The sequence below is a fragment of the Leptinotarsa decemlineata genome, unplaced genomic scaffold (assembly GCF_025532065.1).
Source record: "Leptinotarsa decemlineata unplaced genomic scaffold, Ldec_3_MD MMD2_P_RNA_scaffold_9, whole genome shotgun sequence".
Taxonomy (NCBI): Eukaryota; Metazoa; Arthropoda; class Insecta; order Coleoptera; family Chrysomelidae; genus Leptinotarsa; species Leptinotarsa decemlineata.
Genome location: NW_027412536.1, coordinates 157,607 through 183,246, shown reverse-complemented (window position 1 = coordinate 183,246; position 25,640 = coordinate 157,607). Strand labels below are relative to the sequence as shown.

Genomic DNA, 25,640 nt, shown 5'->3' with positions numbered 1-25,640 from the left:
CGGTCGATCGGTTCCAACTATTTTGTTGCTGATACTCAAGGTGTATTTGAGTATACTCCTGGTGAGCAACAAATTTGAAACACTTTTTATTCTAAGGAAAACTAGTTTCAAGATGGCAAGAACGTGGAAAATGAAAAAAAAAAATTAAAATCGGCCGATCCGTTTCAAATATTTTGTTGCTGATACTCAATGTGTATTTAAGTATACTCCTGATGAGCAACATACTTGAAAACTTTTTATTCTGAGAAAAACTAGTTTCACAATGGCAAGAATGTGAAAATGAAAAAAAAAATTAAATCGGCCGATCGGTTTTAAATATTTTGTTGCTGATACTCAATGTGTATTTGAGTATACAAATTTGAGCAACAAATTTTAAACACTTTTCTTTCTAAGAAAAACCAGTTTCAAGATAGCAAGAAACTGGAAAATGAAAAAAAATTGAAAATCGGTCGATCGGTTCCAACTATTTTGTTGCTGATACTCAAGGTGTATTTGAGTATACTCCTGGTGAGCAACAAATTTGAAACACTTTTTATTCTAAGGAAAACTAGTTTCAAGATGGCAAGAACGTGGAAAATGAAAAAAAAAATTAAAATCGACCGATCGGTTTCAAATGTTTTGTTGCTGATACTTAAGGTATATTTGAGTATACTCCTGGTGAGCAACAATTTTGAAACACTTTTTATTCTAAGAAAAACCAGTTTCAAGATAGCAAGAACGTGGAAAATTAAAAAAAATGAAAATCGGCCGGTCGGTTTCAACTATTTTGTTGCTGATACTCGAGGTGTATTTGAGTACCCTCCTGATGAGTAACAATCAAAAACTTTTCATTTCAAAGAAAAGCAGTTTCGAAGTAGCAAGAATGAGGAAAATGAAAAAAAAATTAAAATCGGCCGATCGGTTTCAAATATTTTGTTGCTGATACTCAATGTGTATTCGAGTATACTCCTGGTGAGCACTTTTTATTCTAAGGAAAACCAGTTTCAAAGTAGCAAGAACGAGAAAAATGAACAAAAATAAATAAATTCGGCCGATCGATTTCAACTATTTTGTTGCTGATACTCAATGTGTATTTGAGTATACTCCTGGTGAGCAACAAATTTGAAACGCTTTTCATTCTCAGGAAAACCAGTATCAAGATAGCAAAAACGGGGACGAAGAAAAAATGTTTGAAAAATTTAAAAAATCTGCCGATCAGTTTCAACTACTTGGATGCTGATACTCAAAGTATATTTGAGTATACTCTTGATGAACAACAAATTTGAAACACCTTTTATTCTAAGGAAAACCAGTTACCAGATAGCAAGAACGTTGAAATTAAAAAAAAAAAGAAAATCGGCCGATCGGTTTCAACTATTTTGTTACTGAAACTCAAGGTGCATTTGAATCCCCTTCTGGTGAGCAGAATTCCATTTTCTGGAATACTCCGTATTCCAGAAAATACCGGTTTCAAGATAGCAAGAACAGGAAGAATTTTAAAAAATATTAAAAATTGGCCAATCAAGGCTAACTATTTTGGTGCTGATCCTGAGAGTGTATTTGAGTACCATCCTGATGAGCAACAAATTTGAAACGCTTTTTATTCTCAGAAAAACCAGTATCAAGAGGAAAAAGAAAAAAAAATTGAAAATCGGCCGATTGGTTTCAACTATTTTGTTGCTGGTACTCAAGGTGTATTTGAGTATACTCCTGGTGAGCAACAAATTTGAAACACTTCTTATTCTAAGGAAAACTAGTTTCAAGATAGCAAGAACGTGGAAAATAAAAAAAAAAACTTTAAAATCGGCCGATCGGTTTCAAATATTTTGTTGCCGATACTCAAGGTGTATTTGAGTATCCTCCTGACGAGCAACAAATTCAAAACACTTTTCATTCCAAAGAAAAGCAGTTTCAAGGTAGCAAGAATGAGGAAAATGAAAAAAAAAATTAAAAATCGGCCAATCGGTTTCAACTATTTTGTTTTTGATACTCAAGATGTATTTAATTCTACTCTCGGTGAGCAACAAAATTAGAACATCTTCAATTCCACGAAAAACATAGCAAGATCATAAAAAATTAGAAAAAAATTATTTAAATTTTTTTCGCTATATCCAAGGTTTAGCAACTAAATCTTCTGTAAAGATCAAAGGGAAAGTATATAATTTATTGAGTTACCTGGCTTCCTTCAAATCACGATAGCATTATTTGCGATTTCTAGGGATCGGCACGAGCAACAAAATCGTTGTTTTGGCAACTAATTAGCTACAAATTGATGTTTTTTTTTGTAATTTTGCTGGATTCGCCATGCTAGCCTGATAGGGCTGATTTGTGAGGTTTTTCAATTTTTTCCTTTCAAACTTTTTTTTCGTCTTTGATATATTCACAAAATCTCAAGAGATGATGATAATAAAGATGATGATAAATTTTTATATCGATGATATTCGATATAAAAAAAGCATATGCCCATTGAGTCGTTCATCATAAAAGTAGCTTTGTTGTAGTAGTAGGTAGGGCGACGTTCGCTATAAATTGGTGACTCCGCGTAAATATAATGGAGAACAAAGGAAACTGTTTTGTAAGCGACATAAATGAATTAAGCCAGCCATTGTTATCTGTTATGTAATGGATGTGGATATCTGTAACGTTTCCGAAACGGACCAACCACACCAGAAGCACTATTTCACAGATATTGCGCCGGCTAATGTTTGAATTCAAATGGTTGGAACTGCTCGGCAATGAAGAGACGTTCACTCTCGATGAGGAAAATGATACCAATTATCGATAAAGATCATTCAAGAGTTTACAATATACCGTGTGTAAGGCAATTCAGGTAAGCCCCTTTTCAGTCTCTCCTGGTCCATTGTACAATTTCAGTGGTTGGAATTCAACAGTTCATTTATAAAACGAAAAATACGTCTAGGAAGCTGCGACCACTGAGAAACATATGTGTGTGAAAAACACATGCATACCACCATATCTTTGAGCCATTCTGATGAATTTCGATGTAAGTTTTCTCGAAATGCTCTATGAAAATGTTATTCAGAAATGTTGATAAGATACAGAGAAGACATTGATGAAATTTATCTTTGAACTGAAAAAAAAGTTCATCTACACACAACTTCAAAATCTCGAAGATAGTGTCTACGTTCAATTATGTTATACATTTCAGATAATTATTATTTTCTAATTTCGATTCTACAATTTTCTACACTGTATCTACCCAAGCATTTGTAAAAAAACTCAAAATATCAAAACTCATCAGAAGTTCTTCGTTTAGAATTTATAATTCACTATGTTTTTTCAAGAAGTATATTTATTCAACTAACATACGGACCTGTCTTTTTTATTACAAATATTGATAAGGTGAGGGTATATCACATTTCATATTTTTGTAGCGTTTCATTTGAAATAACTACCATCATTAGTGACAACAATTTTAAATTACGATCGTGTCGTTACTTCTTTCGTAAATTGTTCCGATTTCTTCAAAATATAATTCAGACAACCCAATAAAGTCAACAGGTAGGTACCCTAACACAGTAAAAATTCGTATTTTTTCGTTTTGGAAATTTTTGTATTGCCATAATCCTTCTTTCAAAGCTTATTATCATGCCAAAGATGTATTCAAATGTTGAAAGGACTAATATGCTATTTAGTTATGCAAAGTCAAATATAAATCCTCTTTTGACAAGGAATATGTGTATTGAGCTATTCCGAATCATCGTATACCGAACACCCGAATGTTTTGACGATTAGAAAAAAATTTGAGGGACTATGGTGCATTTGACAGAAAGAAAACAAGAAATTGTGTGGTTACTGGAAGTGTGAGGAATCAAATAAATGTAAATGGGTAAACAAATATAACCACATAAAAATTCACACAATGAAAACATTTTTTTTAAATTTAGGATTGGTCAGTTACAAAAATTATGCTAAACAAGATTGTTTTTTACGAGAAATTGCCTTCGAAATGGGTATTTCTCCACCAGAACTATTTAAAAAAAGAACAAATATAAATGCTACAGGATACGCAAAGTTCAGTACCTCAATGAGAGGGATTACGGAAGAAGAGTACGATTTGCGAAGTAGTTGAGACGTAGAATTTTTTTTTTTTTTTTATTGAGGATTGGCCAGTTACAAAAATTATGCTAAAGAAGATTGTTCTTCACCGAGAAATTGCCTCCGAAATGGGTATATCTGTAAAATCCACCAGTACTATTTAAAAAAAAAACAAATATAAATGCTACAGGATACGCAAAGTTCATGACCTCAATAAAAGGGATCACGGAAGAAGAGTACGATTTGCGAGGTAGTTGAGACGTAGAAATAGGAAAGTTGAAAATATATGTAAAAAAATAATAAGGACGGACGAATCAAAATTCACCAACAATGGTTGGTTCAACAAAATATCCATCATAGGTGGAATAATACAAATGAACATTCACATATGGAAACCAATTTCCAAGAAAGGTTCGGAATATGATCATTTGAATAGTGAAATGCATCTTCATTTTATATTCAAAGAATTCGATGGCTACTTAAATGAATTGCCACTGAATATTCGCCATAAAATACAATATTTTCAACAGGACGGCACTCCTCCCCATAATGCAGCAATAGTAAAGGAACATTTAGATTCAAAATTCCCAAGAAAATGAATTGAAAACAATGGACCAATTAACTGACCAGATCTTACTCCTTCAGATTTTTTGTTTGGGGATACATAAAAGATACAGTTTTTTCAACACCAAGTACAGATATCGACCATCTTAAACAAAAAATAAGAAATGCATGCATTAATATAAGGTACACCTATTATGCTAGAAAATTGTCACAGAAATTGTTTAGACTGACAACTTATGTGCATTCAACGAAGATGTCAGCAATTCGAGCATTTAATGTAAATTGCCATGTAGCTTTGATTTTCCGTATTGGTTTCATTTTTCCCAAAAGTTCATGATAAAATAAATTGTTTTTCTGTTGTTGATCGTTATTTCAAAAATATCAAATGTGATATACTCTTGGACTGTGAATGCATTGCATTATCAATATCTGTGATAAAAAAATTCAGGTCCTTATTTAAAAAAAGTTGATGGTGGACATGCTGACAGGAAACGTTTTATCGAATATTTATTATTACATCGTCATAGTACACTTCGAATACAATAACATTTTTTTCCATTTTTTTGATATTCTCCGAAATAACAATTCCATTTGAAAAAAACGAAAAACAGCATTTTTGGTTTTCCTCGTATAACTCGAGAAGGACAAGAGTGCCCGTAATTTTTTCCCGACTATTGTATTGTTCCCGATGACAGTTACCTTTTTTCCCATTTAATCGTCTTCGTATCTGTTACGGTTTCTTTAATCATGTTGCCACATGATAAAAGAAACGGCCTGTATAATGTGGTGATTGGAAAGCTATTTAGATGGATATCGGGAAATTGAAACTTTCGTGCGAGAAAAATTCAAGCCGATACGACATGCTGTATGAAGAAAGGTTGCAGTTGTGTTGTTGGTTTTGTTTTACTTTGAGAATCATTCAATTTTTGATTTGTTGTCTTCAGGTCGTTAATCATTAGTTATTGTTAGTTGCAAACTAATATGACATTACGACATATGTCATATATGATAATGATACCCATGCGAATCCGGGTCGTGTCACTAGTTTCAAATATGTCCAGTTTATGCAAAATCCAAAATTTCAGTCGGATAGACCGTTTTACCGGTGATAACACTTCTTTCAAATCACCTAATATAAACGAAACATATAATCAATATATATATATAACAGCATTCGATGTTTGTTACTGCAGTCGAGGTAAAAAATCATGAGAACAACAAAAAGGAAAGCTGATCGTAATAACAATCGTATTTTTTCTATCGCGGATGAAAAATGAAATATGACGGTCTAGCTTGCGCTCGTAGCAACAAAAAACTGTATTAAAATTTATTACTTTGCCAATAAGATATTGGGATATTGGGAAAATAATCCGATTCAGAAAGAAAACATCAAATTTATGAGTTTTCTAACTCTTTCATTCTGAATGAAACAAAAGGGTTTCTTCGTTCCGGTCACTAGGACAGAAACGGTATACCTACCTATACGTTGTATTGTTTGTTCATCGTGAAAAATTCTCAAGATTTTCGTGTTGAAAAAATAGTTGTTTCGTAACGGAATGTTCCTTCAATTCATCTTGAGATTACTATTTAGTAAAGTTTCTGTATGTGTGATCAAAAAACGAGTCAAATGATTTACGATTGTTTTGAATCCCACTTTTAAGATGTGCAATCCCTAGAGAAAAACTTCATCAAGTTGTTATCGAATTGATAATGTATTTGAAGTACAGGTTGAATGTAATTTTGATATTTCTAGAGTTCTGCCACAGTTATTCCAAAAATTATTGTTGGTTGAAATTTTCCGAATGTTTTCGAATATTTTTCTCCAATTCCTTCTTTAGAAAAGGAATAAACAATAATCGGAATAAAACTAATAAATATCAAAGAAAACTGATTTGACACCATCTCAAAAGGTACATCACCTTACGAGTATGGAATAACAAAATTTACGATTTTTAGTCATAATTCTGTATGCTCCGTGAAATTCGGTAAGCAAACTAGATTTTTTTTACAATGTATATATCGAACATTCTACCGTTATAGAGAGTAAGTTGTATTTTAATTTCTACTGTGAAAATCTTCCTGAAAGTATCTCCCTTATTCAAGAGAAATAATGACATATCCTGTTTGATATATTTCGGAATTGAAATTTTTCAACTGTAATCATACATGAGCTAAAGTAACATCCTATTGCCTAATTTTGCGGTGAATATTATGTGTTTGTTAAAATAAATTACTTGTTGTTCACGCATGCATATTCAATTGACCATTACGTTCAATTTTATGTATTGAATCAACACCGAAGCTGTGTAGTATTATTTGTTTTGATTGAATTTCCAAACACCACACAATATTTTGAAGAGAGAAATATTCGGTCAATCAGGAAAATCATCAATAAACCTTTATTATCCTAATAATTATTTTGAGCTCTTCATGAGATTCTAGGAAGTTGTATTATTCATAAATCAGCTAGGTATTCATTCAGAATTGATTCACTAGTCACTACACAATCCATCAATTGTAGTATAAGAAGAACTTTATTTATTTAGTAGAACATGTCCTAATATAAAAATAAAAAAATAGCTATACAAACATGTTTCTAGACTAATAGTTATATAATAAAAAGAAAAGAAAGACAAATACTAAAAAATAAAATGACGCACCTAAAGTTTATAAATTCGTGTGAACAAGATTGATCATGTAATACATTCTTGTGATTTATAGTGACTGGTATTGTTTACTGATCGTCATTTTAAATACATAAATGGAATTAGATTGCTTGATTTCTTGTGATAGCTTATTGAACTCATCGAGTCCTTTATAGAATAGCGATTTCATTGAGTTTGCCATTTTCGAATTAGAGAGATGAAACATATTATTTTCTCTAGTAGTATAGTTATGTATTTGGGAGTTAATCGTAGTAAACTCACTTAGATAATCTGGAAGTAGCTTATGTAATATCTTATAAATAAAAATAAACAATATAACAATATAAATAAATAAACAATAATCAAAGTGGGGCTGGATAATGGTGTTACATACTGTAATTTTGGAGTATTTTGAAAAACATGAGGAAATTCTAAAGAAGAAGTAAAGTTTCTCACTAATTTTTTTACTTATGTAGGAAAAATGTTCATGCAATAATAGGCTATTATCAAGTATCAATCCAAGATATTTAAACTGGTTTATGAATTCAATTTTATTGTTATTTATTTCCAGATTGAGTTGGTCTGAGTTTATGTTTTTGTATTTAAAAGGTGTGGTTAGGATCATTGCCTTACATTTTGTCACATTGAGTTTCATTTTGTTAATATTCAAATATACTTGTAGTTTTGATAGGAAATCGTTCATTTTGTCAATAGTACCATACAGATCATTGCCTGAGATTGACAGTAACGTGTCATCTGCGAATGAATTGAGAAAATCACAGTCGTGATAGTATTGTATATCATTGATATAGGAATAATAAAGGACCCAAGACACTTCCCTGTGGTACACCGAAATTATTGGTGATGGGAGCCAAGAATACATTTTCCACTTTGGATATCTGATTGGGATCTGTAAGGTAGTCCCTGATCAATTTCAATACAATACCTTGTATGCCTATGGCTTTCAACTTATCAATCAGTATTTGGCGATCAATCGTTTCAAAAGCTCTCTTCAAGTCCAAGAAAACTGCAACTACATAATCAGACATAAATAGACAATGAATTAATATATACTAAAACTCTGTTATATCGCTTATTTCTTATTTTCATCAATTCGAAGATATACTAATTTGAGATCCACTGCACATTAGGATATTATAATTGACATTAATATAAGATATATGATGGAATTGGCAGATACTTGATGCAACTCCATAACTAACGTATTCAAAAGACACTTCATTGTGGGATTTTCACTAAACAGTTTTACAAAAACGCCAACACGCGTCACGCGTCTTTACTCACGTTATCAATGGAATAGTTATTCAACTGTATAGCATATTTTATTGTTGTTGTTTCATTTTTGAAACTATTCTAATAACAAAACATTTGCCATATTTTTACACATATATGGTCTTGAAATAAGTGAAAATTAAATGCTATTCAATATTTAACCTTGAATATTTCAAAATCCATACTTCAATGACACAATTCAGTTCAAACTAGCTCATCATTCCTTCTAGTCCTATATCTGTAGCCAAAATAGGTAAATATCTAATAAGTCTTTCGTTTGTGAACGAGGCTATTAGCAATAATTATAATATTTCAGAACTACTACGGCTGCATATAAGATCTACCGTAGAATGAAGCAATAGTATTCATACTCAATCTACTACTTGAGGAAGTACTTTGCCTTCATTGAAATGTTCATACAAACGTTACACTCTCCTCTGCACTAAACACAGGTAGTTGCTATTGTTTATCACGTCATAATATGCTGAAGATGTCAGTGTGTAATGCCGCTGCTGGCCAAAAAATGTATTAATATGGAATTATTTTTCGATGGTATTTGCTCGTACTGCTGCTAATATCTCTCAGGGAATGAACTAGTGTCGGTGATTTCTCTATTATGTCATCCACACTCCCGGTCAAGAATATTGAATTTCGTGAAACCCTCGAAATGAAACATCACCAAACAATGAAAATCAGTCCTGAATACTTTGAAAAAGAAAGAAGACGTCATCATACTCACAGCGGATAAGGGGAAGACCATCGTTATTATGGATAAGGACTTTCTAAAATCACTCGATTACCGTCATCTCAACCATGACACCGCGAGATTGTGCAAGTTTCTGACGGAAAGCTCAAGCAAGTGAGCTCCATCCAAAGATCTTCTGGTGAATATTAAAATCACCTCTCTTTCCACTGACTTACTTGTATCCAACCTTGAAGATGGTGTGAGGCCTCTGTCCAATAACCTAGTTGTCCTGACAAGTACTGACAATAACCTATTTGAGGTGTATGAATACATTTGCCATAGATAATCCACTAATTATACTGTTTGTCTGTTTTCTCAAGAAAACGTTCGAAAAAAGCTCTTCGGTTAGCTCCAAATCGTTATATAGATCAAATCTTTTACATCCCGCCACAAGGGCGTGAGACGCTATTGCATCTGGTTAACTTGAACTTGCTGCACTCCAAGGTCCTGTTCAACGTACAAATTTGAAAGAAAAATCAACTGTGGTTTTTATATTTCTAAACGGATAAACAGTTTGAATCCACATTTAACGAGAAATCCATGCACACACATCCGCTAAATACCCCTGTTAGAAAAGAGCTATCCCTACCCAATGAGCTGAACGAGTTCGTAAACCATTGTAGCCACTAGAATCTACAAAACTTGGTATGAGAAACTCTCCGCTGGTGCTCCACTGAAACTGATACTTGCACAATGTGCTGGTATAAACTCTATGCAGCAACTACCAATCACTGAGCATCTGACCCAGAGCCAATAAAAAGAAGTCTCGCTTCTACTAACTCGCTTCAAATGCTAGTAACACATCTGATAGACCTTAGCAAGAAAACCAACTATGAGGTGATAACAGATGCTGCCAACCACAGCTGAAAACTCCCCTGGAAACTATAGCTGAAGCTTTGGAGCCTGTTTCTTCACTAGACCAAGTTAAACTAACCCGAGAAACCATTGTTCTCAATTTAGTTATTGTTTCAGTTTGATGATAATTACTTCAGCTACATCGAAATGATGTGAAAGATTTGTTGACGGATATTAGTTCGGGTATTTTTCTGTTAATACTTCAGATATAACTATGAAATTACTTCTAACTTTGAAATTTTATGAATAATTGGTTAATTGATCAGTTTCAGATAGATTTCATATTCAATATATTCCACTATTTCTCGCCATATTTTAGAACCCAATCCATTATATATTTTCATTCCAGTAAAAATAAAATAAATGTCATCCGTACATATGAATTTGTTATGAAAAGCGATCACTGTTGAACAAAAAGATGGAAACTTGTACCGAATTTCCGAGGAAAGCCAAACCGTGTAGGGCAAAAGGGGAAATTATTCATCTTTCACTGTTACGCCGCATAAAACCAAATGGCAGAACAAAAGTAAAGCGGAACGTCGTTTATATCAAAATGCCATATAGGTTAAATTCACGAACGAGGAGGAAGTCTTTCGATATGTTTCTGTCGATGGAAGTGGAACACGCTTATGGTTATGGAGAATCACTGATGTGATTATAATAGATAGCATATGTTTTTTCGTCTTCTAGACTGAAGAGCTTTTGTAGTGCACTTGTGAAGTATTATTCACACCCACGTAATTGAATAAACAACCAAAATTTAACTATTATGGTATGATGTACTAATTGAAAAAAGAGTTTATATTGATGCATGAATAAAAATCAAGCAGACATTGAATTATTGTGATGACTGTTTTCAGGAGACATACTAAAGCTATTGAGTGGGTTAAGGCTTTCGCGGCCGAGATTTTCAGTGCTACTATCTTCATTCGGGTTTGAAGGCCGTCGTAGTTTGGAACTACATCCTAACGTTTCGCCAGCATGAGTGGCTGGCTTCTTCAGAGGTTTATTCATCTTGATGATTCACCAATGGCAGGTGATTTCTAATTCGCAGGTGTTATTTATGTTGACTCAAGTAGTCCGCCTCTTTTGTTGATGCGTTGTTATTGGCGGAAGTGTTATTTCCTGTCAATGACGTAACATAGCATTGCACTGTTGCTGGTTCAGCATCTTTCAGTATGTGACAGAAAATCATCCTGAGAACAGAAGCCGTCCCGCCAAGGCTCTATGGTATTCCGAAGATACACAAAAAACAAGTTCCGTTGAGACCCATAGTGAGTGCACCGAGTTCGCCTACATTTTACTAATCAAAACACCTAGCATCGCTCCTCCAACCTCGTACGTCAAGGAATCGACATACTCCATGGAAAAAATAAAGAATTATAACCTTGATATTCTGGTCAGTTTCGACGTTGTGTTCAACGTCCCGCTGGAAGATTCTTTGAGAGAGATAGTCAAACTGTTTCCTAGTGATATCAGACTTTTCAAGGCCTGCCTCACGGGAAGTTACTTCCAATTAGAAGGTGATTTCTATGAGCAATTAGACTTTGTGGAAGGTCCACTCAGCCCGGTGATAGCCAACTTCCTCAAGGAGGAATTTGAGATGAAGGCAATCGACGCTTTCGATTTCATACCAACTATTTGGCCCAACCATTTGGCTACGATATATGGATGACACCTTCGTCATCTGGGGACATGGGAGGGATATACTGAAACTATTTCTAGACCACGTAAATGCTCAATACCCTAGCATCAAGTTCACCATGAAGACTGAACAGGAACAACGAATAGCTCTTCTAGATGTACTCGTTGAAAGGCGTGGCACACGACTGACACTTGAAGTGTATTGAAAACCGATACAGACGAACAGATATCTGCTTGCATTTTCGAACCAGTATCCAAGTCAAAAGCGTAGAATTATCAACACCCTGACGCAACGTGCCCGTAGAATATGTGAATCGGAACACCTACTAGAAGAATTGGAGCATCTTCAAGTGGTTTCAAGATTGAATGGCTACAGTGTAACTGAGATCAACAAGGTTATGAAACTGAAGACTTCCACTAGTCAAAATAGGAAGGAAACTCAAACAGTTGCACGTGCATTTCTACCGCAGAGTTACAGACAGAATCGGAAAAATCTTAGGGAAGCATGAAATATAAACAGTGTTCAAGCCCACCTGGAAAATACTGCGAAAAAGAGATCCACTATCAGCTGCGGAGGTATATCGTATACCTACCATGCACCTACGGAAACGTTTATATCGGTACCACTAAAAGATCTATGGGTACAAGTCTGAATGAACATCGGAGAAACTGTAGATTGAGTCAACTAGACAAATCGACAGAAGCAGAACACGCGCTTTGAAGATGTGAAATTAGTGTCCCTGATCGTGAATACCACAGTGGGCTTGTACGGAAAGCCATATAAATCCATAAACGTACAGAAAACTACACAGGAAAGAGGAGGCGGTAACGCTCAACCCATACTGAAAGATGCTGAAGTAGCACCAGCGCAAAGCAATACGTCATTGACAGGTAATAACACTTTGACCAAAGATCAGAAGCAAAGATCAATAGGCTACTTTATATCCTATGTCACACATATTTGGAATAACGCAATCGAGAAACATTGAGAATCAGGGGCTGTAGAGCTTGATATTTCTAAGACCAAACTTCGAGGCTATGGTTTTTTGGATCATTTTTGTGTATGGCTCTTCAGCTTCCTGAAAGAACGTTGCCTGCAAGGGGCCGTCGATGGATATCTCTCGAGTATTTTCAACATCAACGCTGGTGTTCCCCAGGGATCCGTATTGTCTCCAACCCTCTTTTTATTGTATATCAACGACTTGGTATATCGACTATTGGCAACAACAAAGAATCCATTATATTGCTTTCCCGACAAAAGCACACTTCTCGTCATTTTATTTGGATTCCAGGACATCGGTTACGGAGGCACATCTTCACCGGCAGCAGGAGGTTGCATATTTTAATGAAGATCTAGAAGTGATTTCGAATTAGGGTGGAATTAACCAGGTTTAATTCAATGCCACCAAACCCAGGCAACGGTTTTCTCCAAGAAGATGAATGTCTCCGAACCGGATATAATAATGGCAGGTCATACAATTCCGATTTCTGCTTTGATAGGTATGTTGGAGGTTAAAATGGACACCAATATGTCTTGGCACAATCATGTCGCTGAAATTGCAGAGACTGCTTCTCAAAAGCTTGGAACACTGTTCCGAACCAGAAAAATATATACACCTCAGCAACTTTTGATGCTTTATAAAACTCAGATCAGATCTTCTTTGGAGTATTGTTTTCATGTATGGAGCCCAAGCATAACCTAAAGTTGCTGTATTCCATCCAGAAAAGAGCCATCCACCTGATTAGAAACGCGAACATCACGGGCAACCTTGATAGCCTGGAACATCACAAAAAGGTTGGAGATTTGTCTCTCGTCTATATATACGTTCACGGGAAGTATTCAAGTGACTTGGCACATTTGATTACACCAAGAGCAGTACATATCAGAAATACGCGACGGAGTGTGGCTGTTCATCGTTATGAGGTTCAACTCAGTACACCTCGAACTTCACTGTATAAGAACTCTTTAATCTGAAGAACTGCGTTCATGTAGAATAAACTTCCTAACAACGTTTTTCCAAATGGATTTAATCTCCAACGATTCAAATCCAAAGTGAATCGCTCCTTTTGCACAGGCATCGCTCTGAAAGCGCCTTAAGGATTTTCCTGTAGTGTTTTGTCCTGAAAAAAAATAGCAACGCAACAGCATGAGAGGCGGACTACCTGAGTCAACATAAATACAACTTACGAACTAGAAATCACCAGTCATCGTTGAATCATCAAGATGAATAAATCTCTGAAGAAGCCAGCCACAGGTGCCGGCGAAACGTTAGGATGCAGTTGCAAAGTACGACAGCTTTCAAACCCGAGCTATTGAGAATGAAAATTGGCATTATACTCGAGAAATTATCATAATCAATCAATGTTATACTTATACTGAACTATAAGTCCATTGAATGTCTTTAAAGATTCGATTGCCAATAGTCAAAATTCTCGATCACTCTTTTTTAAACCGGATAAATTCACCACTCCTAACATGCCTACATAGTAGGCTATCACTAATGACTTCTTGAAATACCTTTCTAGTGGAATATATTTGAATATGTATATTGATTAAGGCAGCAGAAGAAAATTATGTTGAGTCTACAGGATGGCTCAAAATAGTGACATATTCAAAGTTGTGTTTTTTTAAATGGTATTACATTAAATTCAATAATAAAAAAAATTATCTATCCAAGACATTTATTTTTAAAACATTAGGAATAACACTTCTGTCCTTTTTTTGTGTACGGCAAGTAATGTGCTTGCTCGTAAGGGCCGTGGGTTGAATCAGACAGATAAGTATAAATATGTACAAAAAAAATTGATAACAAGGGCGCCAAGTAGTTTCTTGTGCACCGACTAGCCTAAACCTGAAATGAAACTACTAAATAATCCAGATACGCGAAAACAATAAGGTAGAATATGACAAAGAATCAAGAATAAAAACGTTGAATGTTGCTTCCCCAAAATACGCCTGTTCAACGGATATGTACAAAAAAAATTGATAACAAGGGCGCCAAGTAGTTTCTTGTGCACCGACTAGCCTAAACCTGAAATGAAACTACTAAATAATCCAGATACGCGAAAACAATAAGGTAGAATATGACAAAGAATCAAGAATAAAAACGTTGAATGTTGCTTCCCCAAAATACGCCTGTTCAACGGATTTATTCTTCACTTATACTACAAACTAAACGCTTATACAAAGGCGAAGACAAAACTATTCGGAAACACCTATTCAGAGAGGTTCATTGCTTTCGTAAACAATAATGTCAGAATCCCGCAAAAACAACACCATTAATAAAACTTCTAAACGGTTCTTATCTATAGTCCGTTCATAATTTGTTGATAGCTCACTGCAAGTTTGACCCTCATTAGAGAACTGAAATACAGAGAGGACAGCTAATATGATATAATAACAAAAACCAAACTAAAACTGGCAGTTTAAGATGTTTTCGACTAACCCACCTTGTATCTGAAGAAATACAATACAGCTATAAAACTTTTAATCCGATTATGTAGGTATTTTGAGTGGAAATGAGTGACCAGTGTCGTAGAGTATATGATTAAAACATTAGTTACTTTAAATAAATAAATATATTAATATTCTCAAACTGTAGGTACTATAAACTGTATTTTTATTTTGAAAAAATTTCTTTATTTTATTCAAAAATAATAAGTTACTTACAATTTGTAAAAGATACATTTATTTAATTAATACCTATTTTTAAATGATATAAACTACGATTACTTACAAAACTATTCAAATTCAAAATAAACAGGATCATCTTCGGAATCCGAGTCGTCTTGCAGGTTAATAATTAGCGGTTGTGTCTCTACAGTCGCATCAATTATATTGTCAAGATCCCACATTTTTTGTTCTTCTTCTATTGCATGTCTTACTGCATCTCGCCAATTTTGTTCTGTAATATGTTGTTAAGACTCATATAACAATTCACGTACAGCTTGTATTTTATATGACGTATTTTTTCTAGCCACATAGCTTTTCATTTGTGCCCAAATGAGTTCAATTGGATTTAATTCGCAGTGGTAGGGTGGAAGTCTAAGGACTGTGATGTTTCGTCTTTCCGCCATTTTGTCAACTACGTATTTCTTGAACTTAGATTTGTGTTGCCGGGCAATTTTTAAAAGTTCTGCTTTAACCATTCCATCTTCGTAAGGCAGGGACTTATTCCGCAGCCAGTCAATGATATCCTGTTTCTTCCACGCAGTCGTTGGAAGTCTTTCAACTAGTCGTGAATGATAAGGTGCATTATCTAATACTATAATTGAGTTTGGCGGTATATGTTCAATCATCTGCTCAAAATACTCTTCGAAAACATCAGCTGTCATCTCCTCGTGATAGTCTTTTGTGCTTTTGGATTCAAATTCCAAAAAACCATGCTTAGCAAATCCTTTTTCACTGCCAATGTGAGAAACTATTAATCTACTGCCTTTACCAGAGGGTGGGGAAATACCAGTAGACCAACCTGGTCTCCAGGCTTGCCTGGAGCTTGATATATTTTTATCTGTCCAAATTTTTGTGAGAGTATGACCTGCGTTTACCCACGTTTCGTCCTGATAGTAAATTGGCCTTCCTTCAGCCCGAAATTTTCGTATAGATCTTAGATACTTTCTTCTCTAACATATTATCTCTTCCCGGTCAATCAAAAGTGATTTTCGGTCTGATTTCTCCCACCGGAAATTTAATTCTTTTAAAACTTGCCACAATTTGGTTCGTCCGACATGAGGCAAATCCGGGTCGTCTCTAACTTCTTGTAAAATTTTGTTTAAGTTGGGTATTTCTTTTTTGTAAAAAAATTCGTGAATTTTCCTTCGAATACCATTTTTGGCAAATTCATCAATTTCAATAGGTTTTCTCCCCCTCTTTAAGTATTCGTTTGTATTTGGGTTAGCTATACCTTTTTTTTTCTTTCTGATAGGAACCTATATATTGTTGACTCCCCTACGCCCGTCATGTTGGCACAACTCTTGATTATGTTCTGAACAGTGTTTGTGGGATTCTGAGAAACCAGAGCATCGTGAACGTTCAAAACAATAGTCTTCTCTCTTGGTGAATAGACAGACTTACTGACTGTACGCAACAGTACCGGTGTAAAACTTGATGATGTTGATGATGATGACGAAGCCATCGCAAGCAATCAAACAAAACAAGCAGGAACGAAAGGTACGTATATGTTTGTAGGAATATGAAAAAAAGTTACTCACGCACTGCACAAAATTCGCAAAATAAATATTAGAGACGTTAATTACTGCCGTAGACGCCGAAACACCAACGAGCCGTAAATTAAATGCGATTACAAAATGTACTAAACCAAAAATTATTTTCGTTCGTAATAACTTCACCCTTTCAAGGCAAGTTTCGAATATAAACTGAAGCTTTATATTTAATGAATAAACACCTCAGGAACCTCCGCCTATGATTTTACGAGTTTTACGACCGTTTTATGACTTGGGCCCTCATTTTGTGCTATCGACAAATTATGAACGGACTATAGCTGCTATTGATGTGTAGATTCCTATGGCCCGCTAATACGCAAATTCGTGAAAACCTTTTAATTCCACGTCCACACTGTATGGATTATAATTCAATTAAAATTTTATCAACCGAAAAATACACTACCAAGAGGCTTTTCCTTGAAATGGTACATATAGCACACTCACAAAACTCCATGAATAAAAAAACTGACTTAAACCACCTAAGTGAAATTTACTCTTATTTAATTTGTATGGATAATCACAAAACAAGAAATCATCAAATCTCATCTAATGGTATTCTTCTCACAGATTGAATCTTCCATATACAATACATCATCATCCTTTCTCATTATTACTGTTTAATATAAAATCCATTAGGATAAGTTTTACTCAAAAATTGTTCCAGATATTGTTTAAATACAAAATTACTTGGTTTTAAAATGCAATGGAATCTAAACATGCGATGTCTACAGCCAGACATTGCCCGAAAATCAATTTGCAACAATGTTAAGGTTTTATTCCACAGATCAAACAATTTTGTTGATGTCGAATGTCAATTCGTTTTGAGCCCCGTAATTGGCGTATACAGCGCATGCTAATTTGGATTACATGTCATATCCCATTTTTTTGAATCATGCACGTGGTTTCCTCTTCAAGGAACAGGTGGTTTTTTAAATTTGATAATTTAATGATATATCATCAAATCTACTATATATTGTTTGTCTGTAACGTCCTAAGTGACATCTTAGTAATTTTTCATATATATTACGTCCATACTTCTTTCAACCTGCCACATAACCTCACATACACTGTAAGTTGGCTTGAATTATTATTTTATAAATATGACTGTTTTTTATCCTTATTGTAGCATCCCTGATGATGATAATAAAGATTATCGAAAATTATATATATATATATATATATATATATATATATATATATATATATATATATATATATATATATATATATATATATACAAATAGGAAAGTTATTGAGTGTCTTGATATAGAAAGAGAAGTTAATATCGGACATAGCACTCATGAAAGTGGCAAACCATAGACACGTGTTTCGGGCTTTTGGCCCATCATCAGTATGGTGCAGCCAAGTGTAAGGATGGGCAACACTTGGTTACCAAAAGATAGAAATACAAATGCACGGAGCCACCAACAGGAGCCAACCGCACAAGATCTATCATCTGAAACCACAAATGTGCTTCTCAACTTCTGAGAGTTGTCGTTTGTATGGGGGCGACAGCTGATTAACGGAAAAACAGATTTATTTATATTTATATATATATATATATATATATATATATATATATATATATATATATATATATATATATATATATATATATATATATATATATATATATATAAATAAAGCCAATTTTGTTGTACGTTAATAGATGAACTACCTATAAATCTCTTTATAACAACGACCAAAAATGTGTTCTACATTCTCGTGAAGACTTGGTAACGATTTGATAAACGTCGAAGCGCATCTCGTTCTACTCTGATTCACCCTCCATAAACATATCAAAGCAAGACAAAAAAACACCCGATCTAATGAAAATGAAAATTGCGATGAAGCGGCCGCTTGTAGGCCGAAACGAAATAAAAAATTACAATCGCCCCATCGTCCATAATCCCGCAATTTATCCCTCCCGGTCTTTCGAGCCAGATCTCTGAATTGAAATAGAGAACACCAACTTTGACCATCGCACCCTTGATCCTGTTCTACTTATCCCCTTTATTCATCCGTATTAAATTCTTGGATCTGCGCTGTTAAATTATCCGTGTCTTTTCCGACATGTTATGCTCACTAATATGCCGTTCCTAGTTTGCGTCAGTTGCTTTTGTATTTTTTTGCCACTAATCTTCATTCAATCAGAGTAATACGTAGGCACTTCGGCAAAATAATATCACGAATATACGTAGTGAATATTTTTAATAGGACATCCCTGTAAAAAAAATCGATTTGAAACGAGCGAAAAGTTTTCGCCTATTATTATCTAGTCCCATCGTATTAGGATACTGAAACGTTCACTCTAAATCTGCCACTTTCATTCGTTGATTTTTTCATTCACGCCCTCTTTACAATGCTGATAGTGATATTAGTAAATTTTCCATCTCGCATCTCATGTCAAATGGTGCAATGAGTAGAGCAAGGATAAGAAGTTAGAGCGACGTGATAACACAAAATTTCATAGAAATTCTCGAAGAACTGAAAATAAGTATCTGGCTTACAGAGACAGGCTCGTCTGGCTATTTGTAGTGCCATCAGTTCCACACCGTCAGTGGTCATGGGAATCCTTCTTGAACTGCTTCACCTCCACATTTATCTGGAGAGAGAAGCTAGATGGACTGCATATATACTTGTGCAGATCGCCAATTGCACAAAACAATCTAATGCAGGATACACTAGACTGCTGGCTGACACTGGAAGACAAAGCATTCTGGGAATGACCTCTGACATTATGCCTCCAACTGTCAACTATTAACTGCCTTATACGGTTTTTTCCCGAGTAGAGAGAAGTGGATCCTCCGGGAGAAAGAAATACTAAGAGTAGATCGTTGTTGGTTAACAAATGAATCAAAAACACCTTCAGGCTCTGATGTAGGTGTTTTCAGGTACAGACCCAGGAGAGAAATATCAACCTACATACACAGTGAGACAGCAGCAGCGATTTTCATCTCTCTCATGAAGAATCTAATTTCAATAATACCTTTTTGAAATTCCAGTGTATTTTCCAGTTGAATAAAACGACAATCTTATCGGCAGTCTTTCAGTTCTCACTTACCCGTAATAAAGTTTTCAATACAAGAACACAAATTGCTTCATACGAACTCATTCAAATGTATTTATGAAAATATTGACTCATTTATAATCCGAATCTTGCCGACGGATTTTTTGATCCATTTTTTCGTCCCCTCCTCTCATAGGTATTTGTTAACAAAGTCGATGAAGTATTTTAATGGCGATTTCATCATAATTTTCAGTTAATCGTAATTACGGAATTTCGGAACGAAAGTGAAGTTGTTTGTTTTTCTGCTTGGTTAATTTTCCACAAATCAATTATTTCAACTGTTCATTTTTTGTTATAGTCTCCCCATATGAAGAACAAGATTTTTGTGTATATAACACACTTGCTTCTGATGTTGAAGTAGACTCTTTTTTTCCATAACTATATTTCTCTGCGCCTTATTTTTTCCTCACTAAAATAACTAGCTGATCAACCTTAATGTCATGAAAACTCTTGTTGCGTGGAGACTGTATTATACAACTTTCAAAATTTTCAATAATATCGTCTTTTTTTCTTTCTACTGCTTTTCAATACTGAGCAGCGTGATTGATTTTGGTTATTTAACTGAATCATGTGTATCTTGACAACACCATAGCTCATTCGTTTTAAATTTATCACTTCAAACAAACATATTTTAAATAGATAATCAAAAATGAAGAAAACTGAATTATGTTATGCGTTAACAGTCACAATTCTTTAAAGGAAACCTGTCGTGTCGAGAGACGTAAACACATCTCACAAATGAAATTTTGTCAGTCAGCTGTCTATACCCCCACACCCTCATAGACTAATTCTGTATGAACTATCGATATTTCTAGCTGATAGCAGTTCATCATTTCACTGAATGTTCAATATGCTAACTGAATGAAAATATCATGAACGTCAAGAAAGAATATCGACAGTAAATATGACTGATATTACGATTTATTGTGAGCATTTATTGGGGAAATATAATATGATTGTCAATTTGTTTGAAGAAAAAAGTCTTCAAATCAAGTATTTATAATAAATCTATTGTCACAATTTTTGGCCCACCATGTCCTGTTATTAACAATATGCAATAATTTATCGCAATAACTATACTTTGAATGCCAATTAATTATTTTGAAATGGAATGGAAATATAAAGTTCAGTCATATGCATGTTGTAAATTTCATTTGCACTCACTAGTTGATCATAATATAACAAAACCCTATCAAATACAATAAATTATTGATATGTCCACCCAAAATGAAACAGGTCAAATGGTAGACAGAATTAAAATCAATCAATTTGTTGATGTGGTGATATATATATATATATATATATATATATATATATATATATATATATATATATATATATATATATATATATATATATATATATATATATATATATATATATATATATATATACTCCCTTTCAGTTTTAGGAGGTATGATGTTGTTCAGGTTGAACATAATGAAGTGGAGATTAAAACTTATTAACGGTGAGAATTTTACAGGATGCTCCAATGTTTTTTATTATGTTGACTGTTCATGACGATGAATACGTCATATCATCATCGATTATAACCTGCAGCAGACATTTCAATCAAAATAAAAAAGACTTGGAATATTTCAGCACAGAAAAAATTTGATCAGGTTGAATAAACATTTATTTGAATGGAGTATTATTCTTCAATTTGAGAACTGCTGACAATAATTGTTCGATAAACTAATAAACACGTAGTATGAAAAAATAACATAATTTCCAATGAAATGAAACTACAACATGGGTAAAAAAATATCAAATGAAAAATATTAATATTATTTCTTTTTTCTATAACAACTGTAAACGTATTCTTTGATTGCAGCCCAGTTTCTATTTTTAAATAATGATGAATATTTCTTTTCCTTATATTTTAGATACAAACAAGAACTCAATTCAATTCTAGAACTTTTTTTTTCGGAGCGAAAAACTTTTTGACTATATTTCGTTTTGTTCGTTAGACCAAGTTTGTTTTTGAGAAGGTTTTATTGTTTTTGAAACTGTGCGTGTTCGATGATCTGAAATGAAATCAGTGTGTTGAAAAACTCTACCAAGATATCAAACGGGTTGAAAATGGATCCAAAAATGAATAAATGAAAATAAAAAATGAAAGGACAATACTGAAAAGTGATTTGACCCATTTCCAACCTATACTCAGAGATACGGATATTTATATAGGGATTTTTTTTCGAAAGGAGCCACGTTTAATATCTCCATAAATAAGACAGTAATGTAAATTTCCCGAAACACCTAATTTTTGTGAAATATTATAAGGTATCGCTAAGATGCGAACACAAAATATCAAACAAAATAACCCCATATATGCCATCTATTGGATAGGTGATTTTATCAGGAATTCAACGATGATTTTTCAGGGTTGATTTCTAATTTACTGTGAAGAAGGACCTTGAAGTATAAGTGAACGACCTTTTAGATTAATTGATACAATCTCTCACAAAAACGTATACAACAGTTATTTCTATTGTCAAGTTTCTAACAGAAAACAACTTTTGTCGCGTATTACCGTTGAATTATATCTGTTGGATTTTTGGCAAAGTTTCTCATAAGAAACACTTCAAAATACTTTCTTAAACTCACAGCCAAAAATGTTTCACTAAACAGTTTTACAAAAACGCGACACGTGTTTCGCCATACAATGGCTTTTTTGGGCGTATCTTTATCTACTATATTTTACAAATTCAATGCTTGATATACCTAATTTCAAAATTTTAAGTACCTACATTTCAAGTACCTGAGTGTTTAATGAATTAAATTACCTGACCTTATGTCCCAGTCCCCACATTTGAAAAATATTCAGTGAAGGTTATTCATTTCTAATTGATCATTTGGTTAATTACCCGAATTCTTGAATCTATTGATTGCTTGACATTCTAGAAGACTGAATTTCAAACTCTTCTCTTCTAAATGTAACATGTCGTATTCATGACTAAACTCATGTACTTCTGCTGAAAGGTGGTTTGCAAATGTGGAATTGGTCTTTCTATTCACAAAATTACATCTATGCTTTTAATTCTTTGGAAAATAATCTCCCTGTTAGGCCAATATACAGTTTTGGACAAGAGCCACAAGTCAGCTGATATACTCCTGATCTATCCGTTACTAAAGTTTTGTCTTTATTGTTTTTAATAAATGCACTCACACTATTATTCAGACTATTATTCGTTCTGTTAGCAGAGTTCACGCAGTCTTTCTTCAAAAAAATATTATTGATTGGTTCAGCCAAAAATGACAATGTCTTATAACTGACGTTATCGCATCTTGAATTTGGGTAGATGTTTTTGTTTGATTTGTTTGATCAAACTCAGCTCTTTCTGGAAATTATTCTCAGACAGTGGAATATTCAATAATCTATGAAGAATATTATTGAATGCAGCAACTTTATGCTGGTAAGAGCGTGTAGAGGAATTATGTATGCGATAATGTCCGTGTAAGATGGCTTGTGGAAAATTGCAAATTCATGTTCATTGTTATTTTTTGTAATGGTTGAGTCAAGGTAATTTATTGAATTATTTACCTCCCTCTCAGTGGTGAATTTTATTAACGGATGGATGGAATTGACATATTCAACGAACTTGCCTACTTACTTTTCTGTAATGATTTCATTATTCACTAGGGATTAATGGATATCATAATGCTTGAAGAAATACATGCATTATGAATATTTAATACAACAGTCCTGAACAAACTGTAACGTCTATTTGAATAAAAAAAATTTGATGAGCTTCCGTGAAGTATCATATTTATTCTAATACTTGCTACTTCCTACACATATTCACATCATCAAATCGATATACCAAATTTGAAACATCCATTCGAAATAAAAATGAAAACAGAGGAAAATAAGATTTCATTTGAGAGTTAGAAATTGGAAAACAGTGAACTACTCAAAATTAAGTAGATTCAATGATATCTATTTGTAATCGTTATATACCCATGTATTCTCTAATTATTCTCTAATCATACCAAAATATTGGCAAGCCAATAAACTAAATAGCATTAGGACCATTGCAAAGATCGTAACGGTTCTCAAAGAGTTTCGCGCCAAAATAGTTAACGCGTGTCAAACAATTGCAGAATCCGTTGGAATACTGAAACCTCAATGAAATGAATAAAAACACTTTTGTCTAATTGCCTATAGTTAATTTCATTTATATGACCGTTTTCGGGTTTGACCCCATTATCAAGTATTGAAAAAATACTCAATAATGGGGTCAAACCCGAAACTGGTCGTATAAATAAAATCAACTAGTGGTACTTAGACGAAAGTGTTTTTATTCATAATACAGAAACTATATGAAACATAAATAGTCAATAGTAACGGCATCTTTTTATTTGCCTAATATATTTTTTTCCGGTAAACTAACACATAGTTTACCTCTGAAAAACTGGATTTGCCAGGATTTTAAAAACACTTGATACCCTCACGATGAAGTCCAATGATACACTGAAATGGATCGCGTTCCTGGTCAGCCCTTCGATGTGGCAGCATTGTTGGGCTGACCAAGATGCTCTTCATAGAGGGATTTGTATAACTGTGGGCTGACCAACAGCATGGGGCTGACAAAGGTTTAAAGGATATGTAAAACTTTTATTTTCAGAAAAAATCTACCTCCCTGATGGACCTATTAATAAAATCATATCACTGTGGAGTATTCCGAGAAGTATATACCTAAATATATTCGGGAAGTGCTGGGTGGACCAACGCCCCGTTCATATACCGGGCTGACCAATATGCAATATATATATATATATATATATATATATATATATATATATATATATACATCTCTCTAACAATACTGCGTCTTTACAAATTACGGGTATACTGCGTCCCCCAGAACCAATAGAGCTAGAGTAAATCTGATTGAAGTATATTAAAAATCACATAATTTTGGGTGGGGCATGATATCACAAAAGTATTTTTTATTGAATCTGAAATATTCATTTCTCTTTCATTTTTTTATCATTCGCGATACCTTTTATTGGTCTGTGTTTGTTGAATCCATCGTATATTCATTGTATAAATTGAAGTTATTCATGCGTCCTACATGAATATTCAGTTTCAGTTATTCAACAATCCTGCATCTGCCTTGTTGTCATATTTATTTTCAGAAATAACTTATATTTTTGCCAGAAGCCCCCAGTGTGTGATTATTGAGATTATTGCAGAAGTGGAGATTCTTACTTCATTTAAAGTTATAGAATATTTCTTGGTTTTTCCGATTGGTTTACGATTTGCACGGAAATTGAATGAATGAATAAATGAATCCAACTGATATGGGAAGAAAATCCATATCGACCTGGACAGTTTCTATTAAATAAGTTTTTAGTCACTGACAACAGACAGCAAATTTTTTCATTTCATTATGTCATATCTGACCTTGTTGTTTATTATCTCTTTCTGTTATGTACAGGGTGACCCTCGAGTGATGACTTCAGACTGAGAGCTTGCATCGAAAACGCTGCCCTTTAACATATAACAAAACAATTCACTAGATATTGTTATTTCATGAGTTTACAAAAAAAGTTCGCG

At 33.8% G+C, this 25,640-nt stretch overlaps 1 protein-coding gene across 6 annotated transcripts in view; it reads left to right on the top strand.

The window, feature by feature from the left end:
• Rbp6 (RNA-binding protein 6) overlaps positions 1-25,640 on the top strand; it is a 1,483,108-nt gene that overhangs the window by 1,299,994 nt on the left and 157,474 nt on the right. The gene's annotated exons all lie outside the window — the stretch shown is intronic.